The sequence below is a fragment of the Pipistrellus kuhlii genome, unplaced genomic scaffold, assembly GCF_014108245.1.
Source record: "Pipistrellus kuhlii isolate mPipKuh1 unplaced genomic scaffold, mPipKuh1.p scaffold_m20_p_2, whole genome shotgun sequence".
Classification (NCBI taxonomy): Eukaryota; Metazoa; Chordata; class Mammalia; order Chiroptera; family Vespertilionidae; genus Pipistrellus; species Pipistrellus kuhlii.
In genome coordinates, this window is record NW_023425515.1 from 96028768 (window position 1) to 96046731 (window position 17964).

General features: G+C 41.1%; 1 pseudogene; it reads left to right on the forward strand.

The window, feature by feature from the left end:
- The first annotated feature begins 477 nt into the window (after window positions 1-477).
- LOC118723007 overlaps window positions 478-17964 on the forward strand; it is a 66820-nt pseudogene continuing 49333 nt past the window's right edge.

Below are 17964 nucleotides of genomic sequence, written 5' to 3' on the forward strand. Positions count from 1 at the left end.
TACCCACCATAACCTGTTGTAGTTAAATATTTAACGTTTAGACCATCTTTTGTGGTTATTTTAAGTCTTTGAGTTTGCACAACCACCATGCAGGTCTTCCCTGAGTTTGTCAGTTTAGCATGTGGCACCTTTCATCCACAGAACTTTACTTTAGAACTAGAAACTTATCTTTAGATCTTTGAATTAATTAATTAATTAATTTATTTATTTATTTATTTAATTTAGGCCCAGTAGAAGGTCTTCCAGCTCCTAGCCACTGCTTTCAAACCCCAAACGAGTGCCAGTCCTTCAACCATGGTTAAGTCAGAGGCTAAGCCTCCTCTGGGTCCATGCTGCAAATGCAGCAAGGAAGGAACTGAGCGAAGTCCTGCTCAAACCTGAGAACCCCACCTGGCTCTGCCCCAGGTGCGGAAGGAAAGGCCACCGTAAATCAGATTGTAGTCTGGCTCCTCCGGGTCTGGCCTCAGCCAGTCTAGCATGACCACCCTCTGGATCCAGTTTGGAGCTCCCAGACCTCCTGGGACTGGCCACAGAAGAAGCTCCCCAGGCCCTGACAGGGCCCCACAGACTTACATCACCAGGACAGAGCTTCAGGTAATGACTGTGGTGGCAGGTAAGCCAATCTCCTTCTTAACTGATGCTAGAGCCATTTATTCTGCCCTCTCCGAATTCTCGGGGACCCTTGTCCACTCCTTAGTTTCTATTATGGGAATTGACAGATCAGTTTCACAGCCATTAGCCACCTCACGTCCACACTGCATCTTACTAAATTCCCCCATTCACTCGTCTCACTCTACCTCAGTGCCCAGCCAGGGCTACTGTGCATTTCTTCATAAAACCCAGTTGTCTCAAATCAGTCATCTACCTCAGTTTCACTCTCTTACCCCACCAGGCTGAGATGAGACATTCCTTGGACTGTAAACAGCTTATTTCCTTAGCTCCTCTATGATCATTATCTGCAGGAAGAATGTGGCAGTTTGGGATTGAAGTGGCTAGAGTCCTGGCTAGCCTGGGAACAGGCTGCAGAGCCTGCTCCCCCACCCCCTACATTTTGGAAATACTTAATAGAAGGTCTGAGGCATGGTTATACATTTTTGAAGGACATAGAAGGAAGGTTTGAAAGTTAAATTGAAATTGTGAAGGTTTCTTGAAGGTTGAGCATGTGACAGAAAGGAAAACAAGAAGGAAGGAAGGAAGGAAGGAAGGAAGGAAGGAAGGAAGGAAGGAAGGAAGGAAGGAAGGAAGGAAGGAAGGAAGGAAGGCGAAGAAAGAAAGAAAGAAAGAAAGAAAGAAAGAAAGAAAGAAAGAAAGAAAGAAAGAAAGAAAGAAAGAAAGAAAGAAAGAAAGAAAGAAAGAAAAAAAGGAAGAATAATCAGTTCATTCCCCTTCCATACCTCTGATTCTATTATATTCAACAGTTAATATTGTTCATCAGATTTTTTTTTAATTTCCTTGGTTTTTAGATTCACTTGTTGATAGTTACGTATTTGTTGTTCATAATTTTTATCTTTATTTACTTTCTCTTCTGAAAGAACCCCCTTCAGCAATTCATATAATTCTGGTTTGGTGTTGATGAACTCCTTTAGCTTTTTTTTATTAGTGAAGCTCTTTATCTGACCTTTGATTCTGAGTGATAGCTTTGCTGGAGAGGGGGATGTGGGAAGAGACTGAACATAAACTGTGCACCTATGGATGAAGACAATGGGGAGTGGGGAAAGGGCAGAGGGTGGGGTGGGAACCTGGTGGAGGAGAGCAATGGTGGGGGGGGAAAGGAACATTTGCAATAATATGAACAATAAAAACTTATTTAAAAAAGAAAGAAAGAAAGAAAGAAAGAAAGAAAGAAAGAAAGAAAGAAAGAAAGAGAAAGAAATATTGAAGTTACTCTAAGCAAGAAAATGAGGCTTCAGTCTCCAAGCCTGGTAGGACAAGGTTGCTGGATACTCTTTAAGCTAAACCAGAATATTCAGTGTCTAACATCTTATCCAACCATCCAGGTCCCTGGCTTTCACTACTCCTTTCCTTCCTTTTCCCTCCCACTTTAACTGCAATACAATCTCAATCACTCATCTGTCACCCCTTATTGGTAGTGCCATGGTGTCTGCCCTCTCAGTTTGGAGCATGGAACTAGAAAAAGGAATCTCATATGCTTTAGTCCACCTCTTCTCCCTACACCTTGTAGCTTGTCTCCATGATAGGGATTTTTCTTCCTCTGTGGGGAAAACACATACATCTGCATCCCCATCAGCTGGACATGAACCTGTGCTCTCATGAACATGTGGATGCCCAGCAAGGGGAAAAACTGGGAAAGCAAGCACTTCACCCCCAGAGTAACCTATTCTCCCCTTTCATATCACTAGTGAGGCAACTGAGACCCCTACTTTTTTCACCCTTAAAAATAACATCTAGGTCTCGATTGTCTTTCAGCTCCAGGTCCAGAAAAGCAGCAAAACCAGACAAGTGATGCTGTGGCAGCCTCAGGATCAGTTTCTGTCTCCCAAATGACTTAACAAGATCACTCTCAAGACTTCACCAACCAGTCTCTTGGGAAAATCATGCTGCTGCACCCCTCATCCAGCACGGAAAACACTACCTGTTTTTTGCTCACTTACCCCATGGCTCCCCCCACTATTAGGCCCACTGGTATTTATTCTTTTAATTTTGCTCTTTGGCCTCTGTCTCATACACTGTTTCACTAGTCTTTTGCAGAACAAAATGCAGGCATTCACCAACCAGAAGGTGGGAAAGATTATCTGGCACTGAATTCAGAACCTAACACCAGAATCCTTGAGACCCCAGGTAGATGCCCTTAATGACGACCCCTTCCAGCTGGAAGCAGCTATGGAAGATGGACCTTCATCCCCTGACCTTTCCTGAACTCTGAATTTTTTAAATATTACCAGAAACCTGGAATAATAGATCCTCCCTCCCCCCAACTGATGGATGGGAATGACATAAACTCCACCTGCCGTCCAAACATTCCTGAACTTTTAACCAGGGAACTTATATGGACTGTACATTGAAACACCATTCAGCAACTGCCAAATACCCTAAGCCCCCAATTCCTAAGTCCCTAATTATGTGCCTTATATGAAGCCACCAATTAGCACCGGCCAAATATCCTAAGCCCCATCCCTTCCCTTTCCTCTCCTCAAAAGGTGCCTTTACCCTGCATGTGGGCTCTTTCTCCCTTTGGAAGGCAGCCCCACAGGGGTCTTCTCCTCTAATAAATCCTGTGTCCTGGTTCTCCGGCCCCTCTGTCTCATCTTTCACTGGGAATTTAGTTTTTGGAAATAGGAATTTATCTTTAGAACTAGGAATTTTTCTTTAGATCTAGGAATACAGTGTTTGAAACTAGGAATTCAGTCTTGGGAAATGGGAATTCACCTTTAGGGTATCTGGAAAAGGATCTAATTATTTTGAGTTCAATATGTAGAAATCATTGATTCTTATCTTTAGCTGCACTTTATAATCAGCTGGAGAGCTTAAAAACTCGGAAAACCCAAGTCACACCCCATACTATTAAATCAGTATTTCTTGGATAGGAACCAGTAACCAGTAGGTTTGAAAGTTTCATAGGTGATTATGATATGCAGTCCAGCAGTGGCTTTCAAACTTCAACACCTAACAGAATTATCAACAAGGCTCAATAAAATAGATTCTTGTAATCCAAACCCAATTTCTAATTTATTATGTTCATGTTAGGATTCAAGAATTAGAATTTAAAAATATTGTTGAAAGTATTACATATATCCCCTTTTCCCACCTCCCCATTGACCTAGCCTGTTCCTCCACAGCTAATGGAGTGGAGACCCCACCCCAGGCCTTCATCATCCTATTGTCTGTGTCCGTGGGTTATTTCTTTGTTGATACTTTGTTGATAATGTTACTGGTCCAGGGATCACAATGAAATGGGAAACATTTGTTTAGAAAGTCAGCTTAATAATAAAAGGATTAAAAGTGAGTCATAGAGAATTAGGTTTAACTTCCATAAGATTTTTCAGTATTGTCTATTTTACATGTTGTTGAATCATTTTAGTGGATATAATGTTAGTATTTAAAATTTCCTTAAGAATATGCAAAAAGGCATGAAGCATAAGAGCAGGACTAATGTTTCTATCCTATTATCAGTGGCAAGTCCTCATGGAGTCTTGAACCCACTTAAGTGGCAAAATTGTAGTATGTTCAGAAAAAGTACTTCATAAGAACTAAAAGTATATATTACTTGAAAATAGTAATCATAACTATTTTAATATTTTCTTCTGTTTCCAAAATTAACTCTTTTATTCAGATTATCTTTCCCCTCTTTATATCTTGGTGTTTTGTTTTGTTTAATTATTTCTCATTCATAAGTGTAGATGAGTTGTGGATCAACAAGTTTGAAATTTAAATTTATGCCATTAACTCAAACGAGAGTATCTACATACATGGCAGTAATCACAGCATGTGCTGATGGAACCCTGATCACAGAAATTATAGCTATACAGAGGGAAGATGAGCAGCTATAGAGAATGACCTCTCTGTTAAGGGATGAAGACAGTGTGTCCACTAAGTGCTAATGTACCTATCCCTCACAGAAGCTCTACATTAAATAGAACCCTTGATTTTCTTTGGCCCTGGGACTCATTATGGGAGTCTCAGGTGTCTACTTTGGAGAACTACATGAAGGAAGTCAGTGGCTTTGCCATTCCACAGCCAATCTTTTTATTTTTCTTATAATAGTCTGCATAATGATATCCCTCTCCCTCACCCCCCCCACTGCAAAAAAAAAAAAAAAAAAGAAAAGAAAAAAAAAGGACTAAACAGTTTACTCAAAAACAAATCAGGGAATTAAGGAAGAAGATCAAATTGTATAGAAGTATACTTCACAATTAAAAAAAGCACACAAAACAATGAGAGACGAGAGAGGGAGAGGGAGAGGGAGAGGGAGAGGGAGAGGGAGAGGGAGAGGGAGAGGGAGAGGGAAAGAGAGAGAGAGAGAGAGAGAGAGAGAGAGAGAGAGAGAGAGAGAGAGAGAGAGAAAGAGAGAGAGAGGCGGGAAGAAGAGAAGTTGAGGGGGGACAGAAGAGGAGAAGGATAGGGGCAGCGGTGTTTTCTCTATTGGACTGTTGCATGCTCATCTTCCTCTCATGTACTTCATAATTATATTGTATGATTTAGAATGTGATTTTATTAGTGCTAGATCCTGTTGCTTGAAATGAAACAAATGCATAATTCAGAACTGATTGGCCATACCATTGTCACTGTACTATTGCTAGTTTCATTGCACTGATTCGCCTTCCCTCTCACATCACCTATTGCCACTTGAAATATAGATGGGTTCATTATGGTGTCGGGTGGTAATATGGGAATATTTTGACAGTAGTTAGCTTGAAATGCAGGCAGATAGGGCAGGGGTCCAGTGGAAAACAAAGTCTGGGGAAACATAGGCGGGGGCAGACATGGCAGTTTGAGCCAGCCTAACCACAGGAACCAAGCAAGCAGAAATAATAAAATGATTCTAGACTCAAAGCAGGAAGCATGGGAAACTAAGGGAGGGCCTGAAGTAAACAAGATGCAAGAACACATAGAAACAGAGGAAGTTCAGTGTAGCAACAGAAAAAGAATGCTTAAAAACAGGGAAAGTTCAGGTCCATTGCTGGGCAAAAACAATTGAGGGAATCAATCAGGTGATGACACAGGTAGACAAAGAGCAGGCTTGTAGCAAATATATACCCCTAGACTACAAGGCTTTAATGGGCAGCCTATTCTTGGGTCCCACTCCTCTTGTGGGGAATCTGAATCTGCTCCCATAATAAATTTTCCACAATTTTGCTTAAATTTCCTGGTCCACATAGCTTATTCTTTACAAGACCAGTGCTCTAACCCATCCACATAGCTTATTCTTTAGATGGTAAGACACAACCCCCAGAAAAAAATCTCAGCTCATGATTTCTATAGAAAAAATATCTATATATCTATATTAATATCTACATCTATGTCTACAAAATTTGAGACTGTGTGATAGTGAGAGAAGTCAACTTGAAATACAGACAGATAAGGCATGGGTCCAACAGGAAACAAAGGCAAGTAGAACATAGACATGGCTTTAATATGGAACCCTGACTGAATAATCCTAATATGGAACCCTGACTAATATATGGATAAACCTTGAGCACCTTATGCTAAGCAAAATAAGCCAGTCACAAGAAAACAAATGCTTTTTAATATTTTATGTGAATATTTTTAGTCAAATTTATATAAACATTAAGTGGGTAGAGGGGGAAGTAGGAAATTGTTTAATGAGTATAGAGTTTCAGTTTTGTGAAATAAAACACTTTTAGAGGTTGGCTGCATAGCAATGTAGATATATTTGATACTACTTAACTATCAACTTAGAAGTAGTTAAGACGGTAAATTTTGTATTATGTTTATTACCACAATTTAAAAAAAAGAAAGAAAACAAAAAGCAACAACAAGGTTCTATTGGTTCTGAAACAAACTACAGAGTTAAAATTGGGAAATTTTTGTGACAAGAAGAGGCATGAATGAGGATGGACACCCAAAGTGAACTGAATCAACAATATCCAGGTGGTACAATAAACAGTATCAAGTAAACACACAAAAATCCAAACAAATAAGATATTCTCTTAGGGAGGGAGGGCATGTATGGGAGTGGGGGTGGGGTGGGGATTGGTAAGGTATGTATACATATAATACCTTAAGGAAAAAAAATAAAATAAAATAAAGCAATAACAGAAAAAAAAAGATATTCTCTTATACACAATATGCAAAAAAGCATGAAGCATAAGGGCAGGACTAATGCTTCTATATCACTGGCAAGTCCTCATGGGGTCTTGAATCCACTTAAGTCAACACAGGATATGTAGCAAAACTATAGTGTGTTCAGGAAAAGTATTTCATAAGAACTAAAAGTATGTATTACAGCAAGTGTGGGGAACCTTTTTCTGCCAAAGGTCATTTGGATATTTAAAACATCATTCGCAAGCTGTACAAAGTTATCAACTTAAAAATTATGTTGTTATGAAAAAACACCTAGATTTATTGAATTCTGAATCCCATTTGCAGTTGCCTTGGCAGGGTCACACAAAATGATATGGTCTGTGGGCCAAATGTTTCCCAAAACTGTATTATAGGAACATTAAACAAGAATAGAGCCGAAACCGGTTTGGCTCAGTGGTAGAGCGTCGGTCTGCGAACTGAAAGGTCCCGGGTTCGATTCCGGTCAAGGGCATGTACATTGGTTGCGGGCACATCCCCAGTAGGGGGTGTGCAAGAGGCAACTGGTTGATGATGTTTCTCTCTCATCGACATTTCTAGCTCTCTATTTCTCTCCCTTCCTCTCTGTAAAAAATCAATAAAATATAATTTAAAAAAAACAAGAATAGAAGTTAAAAATTTACATATAAAAGATAAAATAATCCAGATTTATTGATGTACTAGAGGCCCGCTGCATGAAATTCGTGCACGGGAAAGAGGGGGTCCCTTAGTCAGGACTTCTGGCTCCCAACTGCTCACCTGCCTGCCTTCCTGATTGCCCCTAACTGCTTCTGACTGCCAGCCTGATCATCCTCTAACCTAGGGGTGTCGAACTCAATCAGAGAAGGGGCCAAAATCTAAAATCCAGCCTAAATCGCGGGCCGAATGGTTTACTGAACAGTCATAAACTGTCATTGTGATGGAAACGCAGTGGAGTGCAGTGATGACAGCGCGGTGCGGGCCACATTGCAAGGCCTGGCGGGACGGATTTGGCCCGTGGGCCTTGTGTTTGACACATGTGCTCTAACCACTCCCCTGCCAGCCTGATTGATGCCTAACTAATTCCCTGCCAGCCTGTTTGCCCCTAACTGCCGTCCCCTGCAGGCCTGGTCACCCCTAACTGCCCTCCCTGCAGGCTTGATTGCCCCAAACTACCCTCCCTTGCAGGCCTGGTCCCTCCCAACATCCCTCCCCTGCTGGCCATCTTGTGGAGCCATCTTGTATTCACATGGGGGCAGTCATCTTTGACTACATGGGAGTAGCCATCTTGTGTGTTGGAGTAATAGTCAATTTACATATTATTCTTAGATAAGATAGAGACCTGGTAAACGGGTGGGGGCTGGCTGGTTTGTCCTGAAGGGTGTTCCAGATCAGGGTTGGGGTTTCCTTGGAGTATGTGGTGCCATGGGTGAGGGGCCTATGGTGGTTTTCAGGCCCACCATGCCCTCAGACAACCCAAGCAGAAGCCCTGGTATCTGGGATTTATTTATCTTCTATTGGGTCGGCAGCTAAGTAATTGCGGATTTTTAAAAGAAAATCAAAGACAATTTTTTCATGGAACTAAATAACTTTATTCTGTAATGTATTGCCCATTTTGATCAATGACCTTTTGCCATCTTTCAGGCAGCATCACAATCCCACATTCAAAAAACTTCTGGTTTTTATTAGCAAAAAACTGAATCAGGTACGATTTGACATCATCATCATTATTGAAATTTTTACCATTCAAGGAGTTTTGTAAAGATCGAAACAAAAAGTGATCAGATGGTGCAAGGTCAGGACTATATGGTGGATGTGGCAAAACATCCCAACCAAGCTCCATTAATTTTTGCCGAGTGACCAAAGATGTGTGTGGCCTTGCATTGTCATGATGGAATACAACACCTTTTCGATTTGTCAATTCGGGCCACTTTTCTTCAACTGCATTGTTTAATTTCGTTAGTTGTTCAATGTAGACATCAGAATTGATCGTTCGGTTGGGTGGTAAGAGTTCAAAGTAGACAATTCCTTTGTAATCCCACCAAACTGATAACAAAACCTACTTTTGATGAATATCAGCTTTTGATGTTGTTTGAGTTGGTTCACCTGGCCTGCTCCACGATCTTTTCCGCTTGATATTGTTGTAAACAACCCATTTTTCATCGCCAGTTATCAGTCGTTTTAAAAATTGATCATTTTCATTACGTTTCTTTAGCAAATCGCAGCTGCTAATGCGTTGCGTTAACTGTGATTCTTTCAGTTCGTGAGGAACCCATGTATTGAGTTTTTTTAACATAGCCAAGTTGTTTTAAGTGATTTTCAATGCATGTATGTGATACATGAAGCTTCTCTGCAATCTCACGTGTTGTACTGTGACAGTCCGAATTGATTATTGCTTTGATTAGGGCGTCATCAACTTCAACTGGACGACCAGAGCATTTTTCATCTTTGAGTGAAAAATCACCAGAACGAAATTTGGCAAACCAATTTTGACACTGCCGTTCTTTTAAGGCTTCGTCACCATAAACAGCACATAACTTTTTATGAGCTTGCGATGCGTTTTTCCCTTGTGGAAATAAAAAAGCAAAATATGACGAAAATGTTCCTTTTGATTTTCCATTTTTCAACGAACACCAAACGAAAACTACAAAACAGATCAAAAATTTTTTTTTTTACTGATTAACAGCTGAATAGCCAACTATCAAATAACAAAATGTGTTTTACATTTGTACTACGTCTGCAAACCTAAAAATTCAACTGAAGCCATATATGTGTAAAACCCGCAATTACATAGTTGCCGACCCAATATAATTGAAACTTTTTAGCCTTGAGTGGAGGCCTGGGCCTGCTAGGGAAGGCAGAAAACTTGGCTTCCTCCATTGCCAGGGAAACCCAAGCCTCCTGCTCTCTGTGGCCACAGCCATCTTGGTTGGGTTAATTTGCATACTCAATCCTGATTGGCTGGTGGAGTTGGCTTGTTGGTGTAGCAGAGGTATAGTCAATTTGCATATTACGTTTTTATTAGATAGGATAGACTAGAGATCTAGGGGAAATTACAAGATAAGAGTTTTCCAGCAACTACTTATTTCAACATAGAATTGAAGGCACAGATCTCAATTTGGCAAGAGATTTTTCTGGGAGTAAAAGCAAACAAGCTGGCAAAGAGAATGATAGACTATTGTATTTTTATAGGCTGTGTAACAAATACATTTGTACCCACACTTAGTAATTTGAACAACATACATTAACTATTTATTATTTTATCCTTTCTGTTGATCTGGAGTCTGAGCCTGGTTTAGCTGGTTTCTTTGTTTAGGGTATCACAAGACTTACATCAACTTGTTGGCTGATGGTACAATCATGTAATCTTGTAGTCCTCTTACAAGCTCACTAGTTGTTATCAGAATTCAGCTATTTTCAGCTGTGAGTATTGAGGCCCATTGGCTATCACATGACCCTCTTCCCACCACAGCAATTTGCTTCTTCAAGGCAAACAGGAGAGAGTCTTGTGAAATCATTTATTTATTTAGTAGTGTGTGTGTGTGTGTGTGTGTGTGTGTTTTAATCCCCACCCAAGGATATGTTTATTGACTTTACAGAGAGAAAAGAGGGGTTTAGAGAGAGAGAAACATCGATGTGAGAGAGACACATCAATTGGTTGCTGAGGACTGACCCTGAAATGCAGGTATTTGCTCTTGATCTGGAATTGAACCTGCACCCTTATGATCCTTTGGTGCTAAGACCAATGTTCTAACCACTGAGCACACCAGCCAGGGCTGAAATTTTATTTTTATTATATACCGTATTTTCTGGTATATAAGACTACCCCCTAATTTTACAGCTAAAACATAGGTTTAGGCCTATATTCGCTGTATAAGACTACCCCCCCACTTCTGAGGCAACACCAGTTCTTTTTTTAATTAAATTTTTAATGAATGACATTTTTCAAACATACCGTAATATACCGTACATTGAAAAGATAAATGGAAGGTCTCTTCACAAATGGCAATGCCATGAATTTGACCGAGAAACAAGAAATCCAAAAGAGAACATTAAGAATGATGGCATCATCTGGAAAGAAAATTACATGAAGAACTTGCAGAAAACGCTTGTTTGTGACTGACTGGGATTATAAGAGGTTTTTCTAGGCAGAGGAGCATTGTGAGCTTAAAATCCTTCAAAATGCTCATCATGTTCTTCTTCTGACATCATAAGTTCATCAATGACCTCTTGTGGTACATTTGTAAGAGTCATCATATGGATCAAATTCCGAATCAGATGGTGTGGCTTCAGCTTCGGCTTCCCCTTCATCTTGCCACAAGAAGTCATCCTCCATACCGTCCAAAGAATTTGATTTGCCATACTTCTTGAAAGACCTGATTACTGTTTCTTCAGTAATATCATTTCTGGCTTTTATGAAAAAGTTACACAAAACATCCAATTGTGACGCACGCATGTTTCCTCCTTTTGTGAATAACTTTTCGCCGCTAACCATCCACTCATTCCACTGTTCTCTAATGCGATCTTTAAATGGCTTGTTTAGGCACACATCCAGTGGCTGTACCAATGATGTCAATCCTCCAGGAATAACTGCCGCATCTGTGTTTATTCTTGCCAGCCTGTTCTTTGTGCTGGTAGTTAAATGAGCCCTGAACATATCCCACAACAGTAGGCTACGTTCTTGCAAAGTCCACCTGGTCGCCTACTCCATACATTATCAAGCCATAGCTTTACCCCTTCTTCATCCATCCATCCTTTTTCATTCACATGTACAAAAACTCCAACAGGGAACTTGATTTTCGGCATTGTTTTTCTTTTAAAAATAATCATTGGTCTTAGTTTGGCACCATCAGCTGTACATGCTAGTACCACTGTAAAACTGGACTTCTCATGTCCTGTTGTTTTAATTAACACTGTTTTTTTTCACCTTTTGGATTAACAGTTTTATTTCCAACCATATTGAAATTCATAGGAGTTTCATCCATATTTCCGATCTGACTTAATGCATAGCTATGTTTCTTGCACTGTTGTATTACATATTGATGGAAAAGACTTTGCCGTCAAGATCTGCAGGTAATTTTTGTGCAATTTTGGTCTTTTGCCTCAGTACCAGATTGTGCCTTTCCAAGAACCTAGTACTCCAGGATACAGTGGCCTTAAATCCTTTGCTGTTATCTGGGTTAGATTTGGCCCACTGAAGTGCAAACATACGTATTTTGTTTCGTGTCACTACATAACCATTTTGACGATGCTCAAGAACCATGTCTGCTACATGCTTTTCGAGTTCTGGCCAATAAGGGGTGCCTCTAATTAATGCACACTTACTCCTTGGCATACTCTTTAATGCATCTTCGTTTGCTTTCCAGTCTCGGACCATCTTTTTTGTTACTCCATATTGTCTTGCCGCAGCACAGTTATTGTGTTCCTTGGCAAAGTTTACAACTTTCAGTTTGAAACTGGCTTCAGATTTCCTTCTTCTTGCTGGAGCCATGATGGGTTCTTTTCTACCAGCCATTTGTTGTACACCCACTAATCTTTAGGCTGGGGTTATATAGTACTGTAGCTTCAGCTACACACAGAATGTTCTGTTACGGTACCTTTTAACTCACTGTATGTGTCCTGATACAGCAGCTTTGGCTACACAGAAAGTTCCTGTGCTGCAACTGTATGTACCACGGTGAGCCAATCACAACAAGCAAAGGTTCAAAGGTTATAATAGACCACCTCTCTGACTCTGGCCAATCTGAGCAGGCTTTTTACTAGAACACAGTATAGCTTCGGGTACAGAACATGTATAATTTGCATGCATAAAAAGGCTGCTTGGATTGGCTGAGTTAGAGAGGCGATCCGAGCAGCCTTGCAGTGATTGGTGCGGGATCAAGTTGGAAAATTCATTTAGCGGCATATCAAGACGTTTTTCGGGATATACTCGGTGTATAAGACGACCCCAGATTTTTGGTTGACTTTTTTTTCTTTTCAAAAGTTGTCTTATATGCCTGAAAATACGGTAATACAAAAGAGTCATGGAACTAATATCCCATGATATTCACAGGACTCACCACATTAATGGGAATAGGATTTTGCAAGGCATGTTCATAAAGGGAAGGACTCTTGTAAACCATCTTGGGATTCTTCCTACCATTCAATCTCAATTTGGCATACCTGACCCAAATGTTAAGTCTTTTTGTATAATTACTGGGTATTCACCCTAAGTACGGGCTAAATGAAAGTCCCATTTATTTCTACCAATAATACAGCACATTTTCTCAAGAAGAAATCTTGTGGATAGGCCAGCTTAGCATGGAGGTATAACAGTCAACACTTATAATGGTTGAAGGAATGCCATATGATCATTCCTGCTTAAAGATGTCCTCCCATGCTTGCAATGAAATCTGACACCAGCTTCAATAGAATCTCTCTACAGGATTTATTTCCAGAATTATACCCAGTTAATGATCAATAGGTCACTGAGTTGGCTGGAATAGGTCAGAGGGGGGTGATTTGAAAAACCTCAGTACTTTTGAACTGATATTAAAATGTCCATATATGTGTTTCTCTTAAAGTAATATTCAGTAAAGCATCACACTAAAATTCTATGTTGGCTTCAAACCAAAATATAATTTTACCTTTGTCAAATCTTGTATTATAGTGTTGAGATTATTTTTTTTTTCATGTTGTTTCCATATCTTCTAATTACCAATGCACAATGAAATAATGAGAATTGTACTATTCTCTTTAGGAGTCATTTTTTACTTGTTTGTTTAAAATACAGTGGTGAAATTGTTACATTTTCTTTTCCCCAAGGGGAAATTCCTTAATTTTGTATAATAAATAAGGTGTCATTTCATTATTTATAAATCTCAGAGATCCATCATTTGATATATTACTTTAACTTAGTTATATTATTTTCTTCCCTCTAATAAATAGCCATGTGTGCTATTGACTAAAACATAACATTTGTTAATTTTACATATTTTCATATTTACATGATAGAGGAATAAAGCATGATCAGAACTCACATGATGCTTTTCTTTAGAAAATAAAAATCACATGTCCAGTCTAATTAGCATATTTATTATTATTATAGATTACTTTCAAGATATGTAGTGAATTCTGATAAATTGTTGACTCATTGTCTTAGCTGATTGCACATATGTCTTGCATGCAATTTAAGGAAAGTGACCACATTGTATAGATATTTTTCTTAAGAGTCGGTTAAAGTAATAACACAGGAAGCATCTATCCTATCTAATAAAAGAGTAATATGCAAATTGATCATCATTCCAAAACACAGATGATTGCCAACAGATGGTCTGCAGGGAAGGGCAGTTGTGGGCAGTTAGGGGTGACCAGGCCAGCAGAGCAGGGCAGTTGGGTGAGACCAGGCTGGCAGAGGAGGGCAGTTGAGGGAGATGATCCCAGCAAGAGAGGGCAGTTGGGGGGACCCAGGCCTGCAGGGGAGGTCAGTTGTGGGTGATCAGGCAAGCAGGGAAGGCAGTTAGGGGTGACCGGGTCAGCAGAGGAGGGCAGTTAGGAGAGATCAGTCCAACAGGAGAGAGCAGTTGAGAGGGGCCAGGCCTCCAGAGGAGACAGTTGGGGGTACCCAGGCCTGCAGGTGAGAGCAGTTGCGGGGACCAGGCCTATAGGGGAGGCCAGCTTGGGAGAACCAGGCCTGCAGGGGAGGACGGTTAGGAGCCACCAGACCTTCTGGGAGGACAAATAGAGGTAACCAGACTGGCAGAGAAGTGCAGTTAGGGGGTGATCAGGCTGGCAAGCAGAAGCAGTTAGGGGCAATCAGGCAGAGGCAGGCAAGCTGTTGGGAGCCAGCAGTCTTAGATTGTGAGAGGGATGTCCCAGATTGGATAGGATGCAAGGTAGGCTGAGGGACACACACCCCCATGCATGAATTTCATGCACTGGGCCTCGTGTGTGTGTGTGTGTGTGTGTGTGTGTGTGTGTGTAATCTCCAGTGGCCAGAATGGCAAAATACCGTATTTTCTGGCATATAAAACGACTTTGAAAAGAAAAAAAGTCAACCGAAAATCGGGGGCAAAAGACCAAAATTGCACAAAAATTACCTATAGATCTTGATGGCAAAGTAAGTCTTTTCTTTGAAGTGGGGGGTAGTCTTATACAGCGAATATAGGCCTAAACCTATGTTTTAACTGTAAAATTAGGAGGTCATCTTATACGCCAGAAAATACGGTAACCAGAATGATCAGAACAACCAGTCACTCTGACATGCACTGTGGAGGCAGGCAGGTTAGCAGTTAGGAGTGGGCTGGCAGGCGAGTGGTTAGGAGTGGGTGGGCAGGCAGGTGAGTAGTTAGGAGTGAGTGGTTCCAGATTGCAAGAGGGCACAGCCTGGGCTGAGGGACCCTTTCTCCCCTCCCTCCATGCATGAATTTCATGCACTGGGCCTCTAGTGTTATAACTAATCCGATAGCATTTTTATTATTAATTTATATCAAAGGCAATCTGGAACTCTTTTACACATAATATTTTCACATTAGTAAGCAGTTTTATAATCTATACATATAAAAAGCCAGCGACCCTAACACCATAATGACCAGTTGCTATGACACCCACTGTGGCCAGCAAACCAGCCTGATCAGGTACATATGTCTCCTTTTTCCCCCATTTACCCAAGAACTCTCTATGCAGTTTGTTGAGGCTGATCCCTGGCCAGCATTGAAGCTTTTCTTATTCCTCTGCTCAAACCTGCTCTTTTTTTCCCATTCTTCCCACTTACTGTTCTCAAAAGTATACTTCAATAAGTACTTCCCACTATCAGACTCTCCCACCCCAATCTAGGGCATGGCTGGCCGGCCAAATGCCTCACCCCCTTACACCCAGCCAGCCCTGCCTCTGATCAGCCCACCCAACAATAGACCCACAGCCCCTCCCTGCAGCTGGCCCTGTCCCTGATGGGCCCCCACCACACTAAACAGCCTGAAGCCCCTCCCCCTGGCCAGCCCCACCCCTAATCACCCCCACTCCTATAGGGGTGGGGCCAACCAGCCAACCACCCATGGTCCCTCCCTTAGGCTTCTGGCCTCTGAAGAATCTATCCTATCTAATAAAAGAGTAATATACAAATTGATCATCACTCCAAAACATAGATGGTTGCCAACAGATGGTCTGCAGGGAAGGGCAGTTGTGGGCAGTTAGGGGTGACCAGGCCAGCAGAGCAGGGCAGTTGGGTGAGACCAGCCTACTGCCAACAGCCCCTCCCCAAGGCTGGACACACCCCCAATTGGGGCCCAACCCCAATCAGGGATGAGACCTGCTGGCCAATCACCTGTGGCCCCTCCGCCAAGCCAGCCAACCTCCTGCCACCCCCTCTTCCAAACAGGCCCAGCCCTGATCTGCCCTGATTGGGCCAGGCTGGCCAGACCTCACCCATGCACAAATTTGTGCACTGGGCCTCTAGTACAGACATAAAATGTTTGTAAGCATTTTTACTTGGCCAGGCCACTGCCTCTTTGTCACATTTGTTATTCCTTATTTTATACTAGAGGCCCAGTGCATGAATTCATGCACTTGCTGGCCTGGGATCCAGACCTCTCTCACTGTTGTTCACACTTATTGTTGAGAGCCACCTAGTGGCAGTTTTTATATATTTTATTTTTGCAGAGCATCTAAGGAGGGAAAGTGGCTAAGGTGCCAGAGGCCAACTTCCAGGAGGTCAGCAGCACTGTCAGGATCATGCCAATGGTGCTGGTCTGCTGGTGCTTGGCCCATTCTCCAGAAATTGTACCTGCAGGACTCCTGAAGGAATGAGTGGCTGCCGCCAGGCTTGTGAGCCATTGGGACAGGTCTGTCAACTGAGTATAACTCTCACTGTGAGAGTGCATTGACCACCAGAGGCCAGCTCCTATGTTGAGTGTCTTCCCCTGGTGGTCAGTGCATGTCATAGCAATTGGTCGACCAGTTGTTCAGGTCATTCAGTCATTTAGCCTTTTATACATATAGATGAGCTTATTTAGATGAAATTGCATTTGCCTTCCCCTCCTCTAGATGACAGATCTGGTTTACTACCAGTCCACTTAGTGAGGTCTACTAAATTATGCCCTATAGTAGTAGAATTTGAAAATCATGATATCACTACCTCATAATACATGTCAATATGCCCAGTTAGTTCAAAGTCTAGCCTTATACAGGTAATTGTATATTTCATTTTTAAACTTTTCTTTATTGCCTCCCTTATAAACAGTTCATCTGATCATCTTTGAACTCTTTTAACATTTTCACACTTTTATAAGATACACAGCTATATATTACTTTTGAACAAATAAGTTAAAAAGAAGAAACCAAACTTTTAACTAATAATAGTGTTGCATTAACTTATACTTAGAAAATCTATCAACTAAATTTGGGAATGCAATTTCTCCAACTGTGATTTCCTTTCCCACATTTCCCTATCACTACCTCCCCAGGCTATACTATTATTATTCAATTATATGGGTCCTCTTTAAAATTCTGGTAGGCTGGTAGCTCCTGAATACCCCACATATTTCCACTGGCATCCAATGATATCAACATGAGGGAGTCTGCCATGGGTGTCCTTTCTAAATCTCCTCTCAAAAGCAGAAATGATGAAACTGTCTCAATAAGCATAATCAAATCCTCAGACTATATACTCCAGGGTTAGTGCACAATGTGGGTTTTAAGCAATACTTTCTTGTCATGATTAATATGAAGGCATACATCTACTAGGTAAGAACACCCCTCAACTCTGAGTAATTTATAATGATTTCCCTGCACATCTGTTTACTATCCTGAAGACTCATGGGGAAAAAATCCTGCTAAATTTTTCTGCTTTGCACTCTAATCTTTGTTTGACTGTTCTGGGTCTTATCTATTGGCTCAGCTCCCAACTCAACTTTATCCTAAATACTTTGTAGCACCAATGTTAGTTGATAAGTTGCATTCACAAATATATTGAGTTTTTCCCAAATGTTATGAATAATCACTAATTATTGATGCTGGTTTTTATTGGTGATTTTAGATGGCAAAATTTTTTAGGACTAGAGCTACAACTGCAAATGAGGAAAAGAAAATATAGCATCACAGAGCCCCATTAGCTACCATCCACATTAAAAAATTCTTCAACTAACCGGTCTGGTTCAGTGGATAGAGAGTTGGTGTGGGGACTGAAGAGTCCCAGGTTCAATTCCGTTCAAGAGCATGTACCTTGGTTGAGGGCACATCTCCAATAGGTGG